A 16438-nucleotide genomic window follows, 5' to 3' on the forward strand; every position below is an offset into this window, starting at 1 on the left:
TCTTACCTGTCATCTCTGTAGTGTGACGCAAGGTCCACTGTAGGTCCAGCCTGACAGAAAGAACAGAAAAACCGGTCAACTTGTGAGACTTTTGGACGATCCAAAGTCACCTAGGCCTGACTAAGTCATTAAGCAGGTAATGCTATGCACGGCATGCAAAAGTCCCCGCCTGCAACGAAGTGTGATCATAGAAAGGCCCCGTGTGGCCCAAAGTCTCCATTAGACAGTCAGAGAGTGCTGGTAAAGGCGCTGTGGGGTCAAGTTGGAAACTGGAGCATGTGGGAGAAGCCCGACTCTCCCCCTTTGGAAAGCAACTTCGATGCAGCTTCCAAGCTGCCTGAACACCACACCACCAGGACACTGTTCACTCCACAGATGCCTCTGAGGAGCAGTGAGCTTTTGCAAAAGAAACCGAACGCTTGTGCTTCCTTCCTGGGAGCTCAGCCCAGAGCTTACTGTAGCTAAAGTGCCAACTAAATGTGACCTCTAGTCTCAAGGTAAGGTGCACAATTTCCCTTTACCAGAGGCAGGGGTGCACCAGTTTCCAGGAAGGCTTAGTCAATGGACGGCTTTAGCTTTTGTATGCCTCACAGCGCTCAAGCCTCTCACGGGGGCATTTCTTTCCAGGGAATTGCACCGTGTACCAGAAGCCTTCTGAGCACAATCAAGGGATACACGGCTGTGGGACCAACACTCACTATACAGGTGAAAGGGCCGGCAACTAATCTGTTCTCTATGGCTAGCGTTCCACAGCTTTGAAACAGCCCCAGGAGCACGGTTCTTGGGCCGGCTTTCTTTCCATGCGGGTCTGCCACGTTGAGGACACCTAAGCTGCCCTGAAAGAAACCACCGGGGCTCCAATCCACTTTGGAGTCTCCTGCTCGACGTCTCTCTAAGTGAGGCAGAAAGTAGACTTTAGGTCCAGCCCGAAATAAAGTAGAGATTGACCGTGAGCCTTGCTAGGCATTTGGAACATGCAAAGTCACCTAGGCCTCCTGAGGGCATTTAGAGGATTATGCCATTCAGCACACGCAGAATACACTGCATCCCAAAGGTTCATCGCAGAAGGCCGAATTGTGTTCCAAGGGCCTCCTCTGTCTTGTCAGAGAAGAGAGGTATATGTGCTGGGTGATCCGGTGTATAATTGAGAAGCCTGGAAAAAGGCAGTATTTTCCCCCATTTGAAAGGTACATAGTGGCAGCCTCAAGGCTGACTGAAAGATAGTGCTGTTACCCGTCTTCTAGTCACTGCCAGGAATGCCTCAGGGAAGAAAGTGAGTTTTCTCCTACGAATCCAGGTGGTCGCCAGTGCCTTGCTAGGAGCTCATCCCACGGCTTGCCCTAGCTAAAGTGCGAAGTAAACGTGACCCCCAGGCCTCAAGGTAAGCACGAGCGTTTCCTATCAGCAAAGTTTGCTGTGCAGCCATCTCCATGAACCCTGACTCGATAGAGTGCTTTAACTCCTCTACGGCTCTCCAGAGGCCTCAGAGAGACGCGTATGAATTCCCTTCTGAGGGTGAGCGTGGGTGCCGTGAGTCCCCTTTTGTTTTCCGAGCAACACAGCGCAGAACAGGCTGTTGGGGTCAACCCTTTCTTTGCAGAGGGAAGGGCAATGAACTGATCCTCGCTTGCATAGCTTGATTTCTACCGCTGTAAAGCAGCCCCAGGACAACGTTTTTGCCAGTATTACATTCAACGTGGCTCTCCCTCTGTGGAGGCCCTCTGAACTGCACTGAAAGAATCCCTGAGCCTACAGAGCCCCCTGGCAACTCTTACCTGTCATCTCTCTATTGTGACGCAAGGTCCACTGTAGGTCCAGCCTGACAGAAAGAACAGAAAAACCGGTCAACTTCTGAGACTTTTGGACGATCCAAAGTCACCTAGGCCTGACTAAGTCATTAAGCAGGTAATGCTATGCACGGCATGCAAAAGTCCCCGCCTGCAACGAAGTGTGATCATAGAAAGGCCCCGTGTGGCCCAAAGTCTCCAGTAGACAGTCAGTGAGTGCTGGTAAAGGCGCTGTGGGGTCAAGTTGGAAACTGGAGCATGTGAGAGAAGCCCGACTCTCCCCCTTTGGAAAGCAACTTCGATGCAGCTTCCAAGCTGCCTGAACACCACACCACCAGGACACTGTTCACTCCACAGATGCCTCTGAGGAGCAGTGAGCTTTTGCAAAAGAAACCAAACGCTTGCCCTTCCTTCCTGGGAGCTCAGCCCAGAGCATACTGTAGCTAAAGTGCCAACTAAATGTGACCTCTAGTCTCGAGGTAAGGTGCACATTTTCCCTTTACCAGAGGCAGGGGTGCACCAGTTTCCAGGAAGGCTTAGTCAATGGACGGCTTTAGCTTTAGTGTGCCTCACAGCGCTCAAGCCTCTCACGGGGGCATTTCTTTCCAAGGAAGTGCACCGTGTACCAGAAGCCTTCTGAGCACAATCAAGGGATACACGGCTCTGGGACCATCCCTCACTATGCAGGTGAAAGGGCCGGCAACTAATCTGTTCTCTATGGCTAGCGTTCCACAGCTTTGAAACAGCCCCAGGAGCACGGTTCTTGGGCCGGCTTTCTTTCCATGCGGGTCTGCCACGTTGAGGACACCTAAGCTGCCCTGAAAGAAACCACCGGGGCTCCAATCCACTTTGGGGTCTCCTGCTCGACGTCTCTCTAAGTGAGGCAGAAAGTAGACTTTAGGTCCAGCCCGAAATAAAGTAGAGATTGACCGTGAGCCTTGCTAGGCATTTGGAACATGCAAAGTCACCTAGGCCTCCTGAGGGCATTTAGAGGATTATGCCATTCAGCACATGGAGAACACACTGCATCCCAAAGTTTCCTCGCAGAAGGCCGAATTGTGTTCCAAGGGCCTCCTTTGGCTTGTCAGAGAAGAGAAGTATATGTGCTGGGTGATCCGGTGTATAATTGAGAAGCCTGGAAAAAGGCAGTATTTTCCCCCATTTGAAAGGTAGATAGTGGCGGACTCAAGGCTGACTGAAAGATAGTGCTGTTACCCGTCTTCTAGTCACTGCTAGGAATGCCTCAGGGAAGAAAGTGAGTTTTCTCCTACGAATCCAGGTGGTAGCCAGTGCCTTGCTAGGAGCTCATCCCACGGCTTGCCCTAGCTAAAGTGCGAAGTAAACGTGACCCCCAGGCCTCAAGGTAAGCACGAGCGTTTCCTATCAGCAAAGTTTGCTGTGCAGCCATCTCCATGAACCCTGACTCGATAGAGTGCTTTAAATCCTCTACGGCTCTCCGGAGGCCTCAGAGAGATGCGTATGAATTCCCTTCTGAGGGAGAGCGTGGGTGCCGTGAGTCCCCTTTTTGTTTTCCGAGCAACACAGCGCAGAACAGGCTGTTGGGGTCAACCCTTTCTATGCAGAGGGAAGGGCAATGAACTGATCCTCGCTTGCATAGCTTGATTTCTACCGCTGTAAAGCAGCCCCAGGACAACGTTTTTGCCAGTATTACATTCAACGTGGCTCTCCCTCTTTGGAGGCCCTCTGAACTGCACTGAAAGAATCCCTGAGCCTACAGAGCCCCCTGGCAACTCTTACCTGTCATCTCTCTATTGTGACGCAAGGTCCACTGTAGGTCCAGCCTGACAGAAAGAACAGAAAAACCGGTCAACTTGTGAGACTTTTGGACGATCCAAAGTCACCTAGGCCTGACTAAGTCATTAAACAGGTAATGCTATGCACGGCATGCAAAAGTCCCCGCCTGCAACGAAGTGTGATCATAGAAAGGCCCCGTGTGGCCCAAAGTCTCCAGTAGACAGTCAGTGAGTGCTGATAAAGGCGCTGTGGGGTCAAGTTGGAAACTGGAGCATGTGAGAGAAGCCCGACTCTCCCCCTTTGGAAAGCAACTTCGATGCAGCTTCCAAGCTGCCTGAACACCACACCACCAGGACACTGTTCACTCCACAGATGCCTCTGAGGAGCAGTGAGCTTTTGCAAAAGAAACCAAACGCTTGCCCTTCCTTCCTGGGAGCTCAGCCCAGAGCATACTGTAGCTAAAGTGCCAACTAAATGTGACCTCTAGTCTCGAGGTAAGGTGCACATTTTCCCTTTACCAGAGGCAGGGGTGCACCAGTTTCCAGGAAGGCTTAGTCAATGGACGGCTTTAGCTTTAGTGTGCCTCACAGCGCTCAAGCCTCTCACGGGGGCATTTCTTTCCAAGGAAGTGCACCGTGTACCAGAAGCCTTCTGAGCACAATCAAGGGATACACGGCTCTGGGACCATCCCTCACTATACAGGTGAAAGGGCCGGCAACTAATCTGTTCTCTATGGCTAGCGTTCCACAGCTTTGAAACAGCCCCAGGAGCACGGTTCTTGGGACGGCTTTCTTTCCATGCGGGTCTGCCACGTTAGGACACCTAAGCTGCCCTGAAAGAAACCACCGGGGCTCCAATCCACTTTGGGGTCTCCTGCTCGACGTCTCTCTAAGTGAGGCAGAAAGTAGACTTTAGGTCCAGCCCGAAATAAAGTAGAGATTGACCGTGAGCCTTGCTAGGCATTTGGAACATGCAAAGTCACCTTGGACTCCTGAGGGCATTTAGAGGATTATGCCATTCAGCACATGCAGAACACAATGCATCCCAAAGTTTCCTCGCAGAAGGCCGAATTGTGTTCCAAGGGCCTCCTTTGGCTTGTCAGAGAAGAGAAGTATATGTGCTGGGTGATCCGGTGTATAATTGAGAAGCCTGGAAAAAGGCAGTATTTTCCCCCATTTGAAAGGTAGATAGTGGCGGACTCAAGGCTGACTGAAAGACAGTGCTGTTACCCGTCTTCTAGTCACTGCTAGGAATGCCTCAGGGAAGAAAGTGAGTTTTCTCCTATGAATCCAGGAGGTCGCCTGTGCTTCGCTAGGAATTCACCCCACCGCTTGCCCTAGCTAAACTTGAAGTAAACGTGACCCCCAGGCCTCAAGGTAAGCACGAGCGTTTCCTATCAGCAAAGTTTGCTGTGCAGCCATCTCCATGAACCCTGACTCGATAGAGTGCTTTAAATCCTCTACGGCTCTCCGGAGGCCTCAGAGAGACGCGTATGAATTCCCTTCTGAGGGAGAGCGTGGGTGCCGTGAGTCCCCTTTTTGTTTTCCGAGCAACACAGCGCAGAACAGGCTGTTGGGGTCAACCCTTTCTATGCAGAGGGAAGGGCAATGAACTGATCCTAGCTTGCATAGCTTGATTTCTACCGCTGTAAAGCAGCCCCAGGACAACGTTTTAGCCAGTATTACATTCAACGTGGCTCTCCCTCTGTGGAGGCCCTCTGAACTGCACTGAAAGAATCCCTGAGCCTACAGTGCCCCCTGGCAACTCTTACCTGTCATCTCTCTATTGTGACGCAAGGTCCACTGTAGGTCCAGCCTGACAGAAAGAACAGAAAAACCGGTCAACTTGTGAGACTTTTGGACGATCCAAAGTCACCTAGGCCTGACTAAGTCATTAAGCAGGTAATGCTATGCACGGCATGCAAAAGTCCCCGCCTGCAACGAAGTCTGATCATAGAAAGGCCCCGTGTGGCCGAAAGTCTCCATTAGACACTCAGAGAGTGCTGGTAAAGGCGCTGTGGGGTCAAGTTGGAAACTGGAGCATGTGGGAGAAGCCCGACTCTCCCCCTTTGGAAAGCAACTTCGATGCAGCTTCCAAGCTGCCTGAACACCACACCACCAGGACACTGTTCACTCCACAGATGCCTCTGAGGAGCAGGGAGCTTTTGCAAAAGAAACCGAACGCTTGCGCTTCCTTCCTGGGAGCTCAGCCCAGAGCATACTGTAGCTAAAGTGCCAACTAAATGTGACCTCTAGTCTCGAGGTAAGGTGCACATTTTCCCTTTACCAGAGGCAGGGGTGCACCAGTTTCCAGAAGGCTTAGTCAATGGACGGCTTTAGCTTTTGTGTGCCTCACAGCGCTCAAGCCTCTCACGGGGGCATTTCTTTCCAGGGAATTGCACCGTGTACCAGAAGCCTTCTGAGCACAATCAAGGAATACACGGCTGTGGGACCAACACTCACTATACAGGTGAAAGGGCCGGCAACTAATCTGTTCTCTATGGCTAGCGTTCCACAGCTTTGAAACAGCCCCAGGAGCACGGTTCTTGGGACGGCTTTCTTTCCATGCGGGTCTGCCACGTTAGGACACCTAAGCTGCCCTGAAAGAAACCACCGGGGCTCCAATCCACTTTGGGGTCTCCTGCTCGACGTCTCTCTAAGTGAGGCAGAAAGTAGACTTTAGGTCCAGCCCGAAATAAAGTAGAGATTGACCGTGAGCCTTGCTAGGCATTTGGAACATGCAAAATCACCTTGGACTCCTGAGGGCATTTAGAGGATTATGCCATTCAGCACATGCAGAACACAATGCATCCCAAAGTTTCCTCGCAGAAGGCCGAATTGTGTTCCAAGGGCCTTCTTTGGCTTGTCAGAGAAGAGAAGTATATGTGCTGAGTGATCCGGTGTATAATTGAGAAGCCTGGAAAAAGGCAGTATTTTCCCCCATTTGAAAGGTAGATAGTGGCGGACTCAAGGCTGACTGAAAGACAGTGCTGTTACCCGTCTTCTAGTCACTGCTAGGAATGCCTCAGGGAAGAAAGTGAGTTTTCTCCTATGAATCCAGGAGGTCGCCTGTGCTTTGCTAGGAGTTCACCCCACCGCTTGCCCTAGCTAAACTTGAAGTAAACGTGACCCCCAGGCCTCAAGGTAAGCACGAGCGTTTCCTATCAGCAAAGTTTGCTGTGCAGCCATCTCCATGAACCCTGACTCGATAGAGTGCTTTAAATCCTCTACGGCTCTCCGGAGGCCTCAGAGAGACGCGTATGAATTCCCTTCTGAGGGAGAGCGTGGGTGCCGTGAGTCCCCTTTTTGTTTTCCGAGCAACACAGCGCAGAACAGGCTGTTGGGGTCAACCCTTTCTATGCAGAGGGAAGGGCAATGAACTGATCCTAGCTTGCATAGCTTGATTTCTACCTCTGTAAAGCAGCCCCAGGACAACGTTTTAGCCAGTATTACATTCAACGTGGCTCTCCCTCTGTGGAGGCCCTCTGAACTGCACTGAAAGAATCCCTGAGCCTACAGTGCCCCCTGGCAACTCTTACCTGTCATCTCTCTATTGTGACGCAAGGTCCACTGTAGGTCCAGCCTGACAGAAAGAACAGAAAAACCGGTCAACTTGTGAGACTTTTGGACGATCCAAAGTCACCTAGCCCTGACTAAGTCATTAAGCAGGTAATGCTATGCACGGCATGCAAAAGTCCCCGCCTGCAACGAAGTGTGATCATAGAAAGGCCCCGTGTGGCCCAAAGTCTCCAGTAGACAGTCAATGAGTGCTGGTAAAGGCGCTGTGGGGTCAAGTTGGAAACTGGAGCATGTGAGAGAAGCCCGACTCTCCCCCTTTGGAAAGCAACTTCGATGCAGCTTCCAAGCTGCCTGAACACCACACCACCAGGACACTGTTCACTCCACAGATGCCTCTGAGGAGCAGTGAGCTTTTGCAAAAGAAACCATACGCTTGCCCTTCCTTCCTGGGAGCTCAGCCCAGAGCATACTGTAGCTAAAGTGCCAACTAAATGTGACCTCTAGTCTCGAGGTAAGGTGCACATTTTCCCTTTACCCGAGGCAGGGGTGCACCAGTTTCCAGGAAGGCTTAGTCAATGGACGGCTTTAGCTTTAGTGTGCCTCACAGCGCTCAAGCCTCTCACGGGGGCATTTCTTTCCAAGGAAGTGCACCGTGTACCAGAAGCCTTCTGAGCACAATCAAGGGATACACGGCTCTGGGACCATCCCTCACTATGCAGGTGAAAGGGCCGGCAACTAATCTGTTCTCTATGGCTAGCGTTCCACAGCTTTGAAACAGCCCCAGGAGCACGGTTCTTGGGCCGGCTTTCTTTCCATGCGGGTCTGCCACGTTGAGGACACCTAAGCTGCCCTGAAAGAAACCACCGGGGCTCCAATCCACTTTGGGGTCTCCTGCTCGACGTCTCTCTAAGTGAGGCAGAAAGTAGACTTTAGGTCCAGCCCGAAATAAAGTAGAGATTGACCGTGAGCCTTGCTAGGCATTTGGAACATGCAAAGTCACCTAGGCCTCCTGAGGGCATTTAGAGGATTATGCCATTCAGCACATGCAGAACACACTGCATCCCAATGTTTCATCGCAGAAGGCCGAATTGTGTTCCAAGGGCCTCCTTTGGCTTGTCAGAGAAGAGAGGTATATGTGCTGGGTGATCCGGTGTATAATTGAGAAGCCTGGAAAAAGGCAGTATTTTCCCCCATTTGAAAGGTACATAGTGGCAGCCTCAAGGCTGACTGAAAGATAGTGCTGTTACCCGTCTTCTAGTCACTGCCAGGAATGCCTCAGGGAAGAAAGTGAGTTTTCTCCTATTAATCCAGGTGGTCGCCTGTGCCTTGCTAGGAGTTCACCCCACCGCTTGCCCTAGCTAAACTGCGAAGTAAACGTGACCCCCTGGCCTCAAGGTAAGCACGAGCGTTTCCTATCAGCAAAGTTTGCTGTGCAGCCATCTCCATGAACCCTGACTCGATAGAGTGCTTTAAATCCTCTACGGCTCTCCGGAGGCCTCAGAGAGACGCGTATGAATTCCCTTCTGAGGGAGAGCGTGGTGTCGTGAGTCCCCTTTTTGTTTTCCGAGCAACACAGCGCAGAACAGGCTGTTGGGGTCAACCCTTTCTTTGCAGAGGGAAGGGCAATGAACTGATCCTCGCTTGCATAGCTTGATTTCTACCGCTGTAAAGCAGCCCCAGGACAACGTTTTAGCCAGTATTACATTCAACGTGGCTCTCCCTCTGTGGAGGCCCTCTGAACTGCACTGAAAGGATCCCTGAGCCTACAGTGCCCCCTGGCAACTCTTACCTGTCATCTCTCTATTGTGACGCAAGGTACACTGTAGGTCCAGCCTGACAGAAAGAACAGAAAAAACGGTCAACTTGTGAGACTTTTGGACGATCCAAAGTCACCTAGGCCTGACTAAGTCATTAAGCAGGTAATGCTATGCACGGCATGCAAAAGTCCCCGCCTGCAACGAAGTGTGATCATAGAAAGGCCCCGTGTGGCCCAAAGTCTCCATTAGACACTCAGAGAGTCCTGGTAAAGGCGCTGTGGGGTCAAGTTGGAAACTGGAGCATGTGGGAGAAGCCCGACTCTCCCCCTTTGGAAAGCAACTTCGATGCAGCTTCCAAGCTGCCTGAACACCACACCACCAGGACACTGTTCACTGCACAGATGCCTCTGAGGAGCAGGGAGATTTTGCAAAAGAAACCGAACGCTTGCGCTTCCTTCCTGGGAGCTCAGCCCAGAGCATACTGTAGCTAAAGTGCCAACTAAATGTGACCTCTAGTCTCGAGGTAAGGTGCACATTTTCCCTTTACCAGAGGCAGGGGTGCACCAGTTTCCAGAAGGCTTAGTCAATGGACGGCTTTAGCTTTTGTGTGCCTCACAGCGCTCAAGCCTCTCACGGGGGCATTTCTTTCCAGGGAATTGCACCGTGTACCAGAAGCCTTCTGAGCACAATCAAGGAATACACGGCTGTGGGACCAACACTCACTATACAGGTGAAAGGGCCGGCAACTAATCTGTTCTCTATGGCTAGCGTTCCACAGCTTTGAAACAGCCCCAGGAGCACGGTTCTTGGGACGGCTTTCTTTCCATGCGGGTCTGCCACGTTAGGACACCTAAGCTGCCCTGAAAGAAACCACCGGGGCTCCAATCCACTTTGGGGTCTCCTGCTCGACGTCTCTCTAAGTGAGGCAGAAAGTAGACTTTAGGTCCAGCCCGAAATAAAGTAGAGATTGACCGTGAGCCATGCTAGGCATTTGGAACATGCAAAATCACCTTGGACTCCTGAGGGCATTTAGAGGATTATGCCATTCAGCACATGCAGAACACAATGCATCCCAAAGTTTCCTCGCAGAAGGCCGAATTGTGTTCCAAGGGCCTCCTTTGGCTTGTCAGAGAAGAGAGGTATATGTGCTGGGTGATCCGGTGTGTAATTGAGAAGCCTGGAAAAAGGCAGTATTTTCCCCCATTTCAAAGGTACATAGTGGCAGCCTCAAGGCTGACTGAAAGATAGTGCTGTTACCCGTCTTCTAGTCACTGCTAGGAATGCCTCAGGGAAGAAAGTGAGTTTTCTCCTATGAATCCAGGTGGTCGCCTGTGCCTTGCTAGGAGTTCACCCCACCACTTGCCCTAGCTAAACTGCGAAGTAAACGTGACCCCCAGGCCTCAAGGTAAGCACGAGCGTTTCCTATCAGCAAAGTTTGCTGTGCAGCCATCTCCATGAACCCTGACTCGATAGAGTGCTTTAACTCCTCTACGGCTCTCCGGAGGCCTCAGAGAGACGCGTATGAATTCCCTTCTGAGGGAGAGCGTGGGTGCCGTGAGTCCCCTTTTTGTTTCCGAGCAACACAGCGCAGAACAGGCTGTTGGGGTCAACCCTTTCTATGCAGAGGGAAGGGCAATGAACTGATCCTCGCTTGCATAGCTTGATTTCTACCGCTGTAAAGCAGCCCCAGGACAACGTTTTTGCCAGTATTACATTCAACGTGGCTCTCCCTCTGTGGAGGCCCTCTGAACTGCACTGAAAGAATCCCTGAGCCTACAGTGCCCCCTGGCAACTCTTACCTGTCATCTCTCTATTGTGACGCAAGGTCCACTGTAGGTCCAGCCTGACAGAAAGAACAGAAAAACCGGTCAACTTGTGAGACTTTTGGACGATCCAAAGTCACCTAGGCCTGACTAAGTCATTAAGCAGGTAATGCTATGCACGGCATGCAAAAGTCCCCGCCTGCAACGAAGTGTGATCATAGAAAGGCCCCGTGTGGCCCAAAGTCTCCATTAGACAGTCAGAGAGTGCTGGTAAAGGCGCTGTGGGGTCAAGTTGGAAACTGGAGCATGTGAGAGAAGCCCGACTCTCCCCCTTTGGAAAGCAACTTCGATGCAGCTTCCAAGCTGCCTGAACACCACACCACCAGGACACTGTTCACTCCACAGATGCCTCTGAGGAGCAGTGAGCTTTTGCAAAAGAAACCAAACGCTTGCGCTTCCTTCCTGGGAGCTCAGCCCAGAGCATACTGTAGCTAAAGTGCCAACTAAATGTGACCTCTAGTCTCGAGGTAAGGTGCACATTTTCCCTTTACCAGAGGCAGGGGTGCACCAGTTTCCAGGAAGGCTAAGTCAATGGACGGCTTTAGCTTTAGTGTGCCTCACAGCGCTCAAGCCTCTCACGGGGGCATTTCTTTCCAAGGAAGTGCACCGTGTACCAGAAGCCTTCTGAGCACAATCAAGGGATACACGGCTCTGGGACCATCCCTCACTATGCAGGTGAAAGGGCCGGCAACTAATCTGTTCTCTATGGCTAGCGTTCCACAGCTTTGAAACAGCCCCAGGAGCACGGTTCTTGGGCCGGCTTTCTTTCCATGCGGGTCTGCCACGTTGAGGACACCTAAGCTGCCCTGAAAGAAACCACCGGGGCTCCAATCCACTTTGGGGTCTCCTGCTCGACGTCTCTCTAAGTGAGGCAGAAAGTAGACTTTAGGTCCAGCCCGAAATAAAGTAGAGATTGACCGTGAGCCATGCTAGGCATTTGGAACATGCAAAGTCACCTAGGCCTCCTGAGGGCATTTAGAGGATTATGCCATTCAGCACACGCAGAATACACTGCATCCCAAAGGTTCATCGCAGAAGGCCGAATTGTGTCCCACGGGCCTCCTTTGGCTTGTCAGAGAAGAGATGTATATGTGCTGGGTGATCCGGTGTGTAATTGAGAAGCCTGGAAAACGGCAGTATTTTCCCCCATTTGAGAGGTACATAGTGGCAGCCTCAAGGCTGACTGAAAGATAGTGCTGTTACCCGTCTTCTAGTCACTGCTAGGAATGCCTCAGGGAAGAAAGTGAGTTTTCTCCTATGAATCCAGGTGGTCGCCTGTGCCTTGCTAGGAGTTCACCCCACCGCCTGCCCTAGCTAAACTGCGAAGTAAACGTGACCCCCAGGCCTCAAGGTAAGCACGAGCGTTTGCTATCAGCAAAGTTTGCTGTGCAGCCATCTCCATGAACCCTGACTCGATAGAGTGCTTTAAATCCTCTACGGCTCTCCGGAGGCCTCAGAGAGACGCGTATGAATTCCCTTCTGAGGGTGAGCGTGGGTGCCGTGAGTCCCCTTTTGTTTTCCGAGCAACACAGCGCAGAACAGGCTGTTGGGGTCAACCCTTTCTTTGCAGAGGGAAGGGCAATGAACTGATTCTCGCTTGCATAGCTTGATTTCTACCGCTGTAAAGCAGCCCCAGGACAACGTTTTTGCCAGTATTACATTCAACGTGGCTCTCCCTCTGTGGAGGCCCTCTGAACTGCACTGAAAGAATCCCTGAGCCTACAGTGCCCCCTGGCAACTCTTACCTGTCATCTCTCTATTGTGACGCAAGGTCCACTGTAGGTCCAGCCTGACAGAAAGAACAGAAAAACCGGTCAACTTGTGAGACTTTTGGACGATCCAAAGTCACCTAGGCCTGACTAAGTCATTAAGCAGCTAATGCTATGCACGGCATGCAAAAGTCCCCGCCTGCAACGAAGTGTGATCATAGAAAGGCCCCGTGTGGCCCAAAGTCTCCACTAGACAGTCAGAGAGTGCTGGTAAAGGCGCTGTGGGGTCAAGTTGGAAACTGGAGCATGTGAGAGAAGCCCGACTCTCCCCCTTTGGAAAGCAACTTCGATGCAGCTTCCAAGCTGCCTGAACACCACACCACCAGGACACTGTTCACTCCACAGATGCCTCTGAGGAGCAGTGAGCTTTTGCAAAAGAAACCAAACGCTTGCGCTTCCTTCCTGGGAGCTCAGCCCAGAGCATACTGTAGCTAAAGTGCCAACTAAATGTGACCTCTAGTCTCGAGGTAAGGTGCACATTTTCCCTTTACCAGAGGCAGGGGTGCACCAGTTTCCAGGAAGGCTTAGTCAATGGACGGCTTTAGCTTTAGTGTGCCTCACAGCGCTCAAGCCTCTCACGGGGGCATTTCTTTCCAAGGAAGTGCACCGTGTACCAGAAGCCTTCTGAGCACAATCAAGGGATACACGGCTCTGGGACCATCCCTCACTATGCAGGTGAAAGGGCCGGCAACTAATCTGTTCTCTATGGCTAGCGTTCCACAGCTTTGAAACAGCCCCAGGAGCACGGTTCTTGGGCCGGCTTCCTTTCCATGCGGGTCTGCCACGTTGAGGACACCTAAGCTGCCCTGAAAGAAACCACCGGGGCTCCAATCCACTTTGGGGTCTCCTGCTCGACGTCTCTCTAAGTGAGGCAGAAAGTAGACTTTAGGTCCAGCCCGAAATAAAGTAGAGATTGACCGTGAGCCATGCTAGGCATTTGGAACATGCAAAGTCACCTAGGCCTCCTGAGGGCATTTAGAGGATTATGCCATTCAGCACACGCAGAATACACTGCATCCCAAAGGTTCATCGCAGAAGGCCGAATTGTGTTCCACGGGCCTCCTTTGGCTTGTCAGAGAAGAGATGTATATGTGCTGGGTGATCCGGTGTGTAATTGAGAAGCCTGGAAAACGGCAGTATTTTCCCCCATTTGAGAGGTACATAGTGGCAGCCTCAAGGCTGACTGAAAGATAGTGCTGTTACCCGTCTTCTAGTCACTGCTAGGAATGCCTCAGGGAAGAAAGTGAGTTTTCTCCTATGAATCCAGGTGGTCGCCTGTACCTTGCTAGGAGTTCACCCCACCGCTTGCCCTAGCTAAACTGCGAAGTAAACGTGACCCCCAGGCCTCAAGGTAAGCACGAGCGTTTGCTATCAGCAAAGTTTGCTGTGCAGCCATCTCCATGAACCCTGACTCGATAGAGTGCTTTAAATCCTCTACTGCTCTCCGGAGGCCTCAGAGAGACGCATATGAATTCCCTTCTGAGGGTGAGCGTGGGTGCCGTGAGTCCCCTTTTGTTTTCCGAGCAGCACAGCGCAGAACAGGCTGTTGGGGTCAACCCTTTCTTTGCAGAGGGAAGGGCAATGAACTGATCCTAGCTTGCATAGCTTGATTTCTACCGCTGTAAAGCAGCCCCAGGACAACGTTTTTGCCAGTATTACATTCAACGTGGCTCTCCCTCTGTGGAGGCCCTCTGAACTGCACTGGAAGAATCCCTGAGCCTACAGTGCCCCCTGGCAACTCTTACCTGTCATCTCTCTATTGTGACGCAAGGTCCACTGTAGGTCCAGCCTGACAGAAAGAACAGAAAAACCGGTCAACTTGTGAGACTTTTGGACGATCCAAAGTCACCTAGGCCTGACTAAGTCATTAAGCAGGTAATGCTATGCACGGCATGCAAAAGTCCCCGCCTGCAACGAAGTGTGATCATAGAAAGGCCCCGTGTGGCCCAAAGTCTCCATTAGACAGTCAGAGAGTGCTGGTAAAGGCGCTGTGGGGTCAAGTTGGAAACTGGAGCATGTGAGAGAAGCCCGACTCTCCCCCTTTGGAAAGCAACTTCGATGCAGCTTCCAAGCTGCCTGAACACCACACCACCAGGACACTGTTCACTCCACAGATGCCTCTGAGGAGCAGTGAGCTTTTGCAAAAGAAACCAAACGCTTGCGCTTCCTTCCTGGGAGCTCAGCCCAGAGCATACTGTAGCTAAAGTGCCAACTAAATGTGACCTCTAGTCTCGAGGTAAGGTGCACATTTTCCGTTTACCAGAGGCAGGGGTGCACCAGTTTCCAGGAAGGCTAAGTCAATGGACGGCTTTAGCTTTAGTGTGCCTCACAGCGCTCAAGCCTCTCACGGGGGCATTTCTTTCCAAGGAAGTGCACCGTGTACCAGAAGCCTTCTGAGCACAATCAAGGGATACACGGCTCTGGGACCATCCCTCACTATGCAGGTGAAAGGGCCGGCAACTAATCTGTTCTCTATGGCTAGCGTTCCACAGCTTTGAAACAGCCCCAGGAGCACGGTTCTTGGGCCGGCTTTCTTTCCATGCGGGTCTGCCACGTTGAGGACCCCTAAGCTGCCCTGAAAGAAACCACCGGGGCTCCAATCCACTTTGGGGTCTCCTGCTCGACGTCTCTCTAAGTGAGGCAGAAAGTAGACTTTAGGTCCAGCCCGAAATAAAGTAGAGATTGACCGTGAGCCTTGCTAGGCATTTGGAACATGCAAAGTCACCTAGGCCTCCTGAGGGCATTTAGAGGATTATGCCATTCAGCACACGCAGAATACACTGCATCCCAAAGGTTCATCGCAGAAGGCCGAATTGTGTTCCACGGGCCTCCTTTGGCTTGTCAGAGAAGAGATGTATATGTGCTGGGTGATCCGGTGTGTAATTGAGAAGCCTGGAAAACGGCAGTATTTTCCCCCATTTGAGAGGTACATAGTGGCAGCCTCAAGGCTGACTGAAAGATAGTGCTGTTACCCGTCTTCTAGTCACTGCTAGGAATGCCTCAGGGAAGAAAGTGAGTTTTCTCCTATGAATCCAGGTGGTCGCCTGTACCTTGCTAGGAGTTCACCCCACCGCTTGCCCTAGCTAAACTGCGAAGTAAACGTGACCCCCAGGCCTCAAGGTAAGCACGAGCGTTTGCTATCAGCAAAGTTTGCTGTGCAGCCATCTCCATGAACCCTGACTCGATAGAGTGCTTTAAATCCTCTACTGCTCTCCGGAGGCCTCAGAGAGACGCGTATGAATTCCCTTCTGAGGGTGAGCGTGGGTGCCGTGAGTCCCCTTTTGTTTTCCGAGCAACACAGCGCAGAACAGGCTGTTGGGGTCAACCCTTTCTTTGCAGAGGGAAGGGCAATGAACTGATCCTAGCTTGCATAGCTTGATTTCTACCGCTGTAAAGCAGCCCCAGGACAACGTTTTTGCCAGTATTACATTCAACGTGGCTCTCCCTCTGTGGAGGCCCTCTGAACTGCACTGGAAGAATCCCTGAGCCTACAGTGCCCCCTGGCAACTCTTACCTGTCATCTCTCTATTGTGACGCAAGGTCCACTGTAGGTCCAGCCTGACAGAAAGAACAGAAAAACCGGTCAACTTGTGAGACTTTTGGACGATCCAAAGTCACCTAGGCCTGACTAAGTCATTAAGCAGGTAATGCTATGCACGGCATGCAAAAGTCCCCGCCTGCAACGAAGTGTGATCATAGAAAGGCCCCGTGTGGCCCAAAGTCTCCAGTAGACAGTCAGTGAGTGCTGGTAAAGGCGCTGTGGGGTCAAGTTGGAAACTGGAGCATGTGAGAGAAGCCCGACTCTCCCCCTTTGGAAAGCAACTTCGATGCAGCTTCCAAGCTGCCTGAACACCACACCACCAGGACACTGTTCACTCCACAGATGCCTCTGAGGAGCAGTGAGCTTTTGCAAAAGAAACCAAACGCTTGCGCTTCCTTCCTGGGAGCTCAGCCCAGAGCATACTGTAGCTAAAGTGCCAACTAAATGTGACCTCTAGTCTCGAGGTAAGGTGCACATTTTCCCTTTAC

Source organism: Mesoplodon bidens, assembly GCF_964165515.1.
Source record: "Mesoplodon bidens genome assembly, chromosome: 1".
Classification (NCBI taxonomy): domain Eukaryota; kingdom Metazoa; phylum Chordata; class Mammalia; order Artiodactyla; family Ziphiidae; genus Mesoplodon; species Mesoplodon bidens.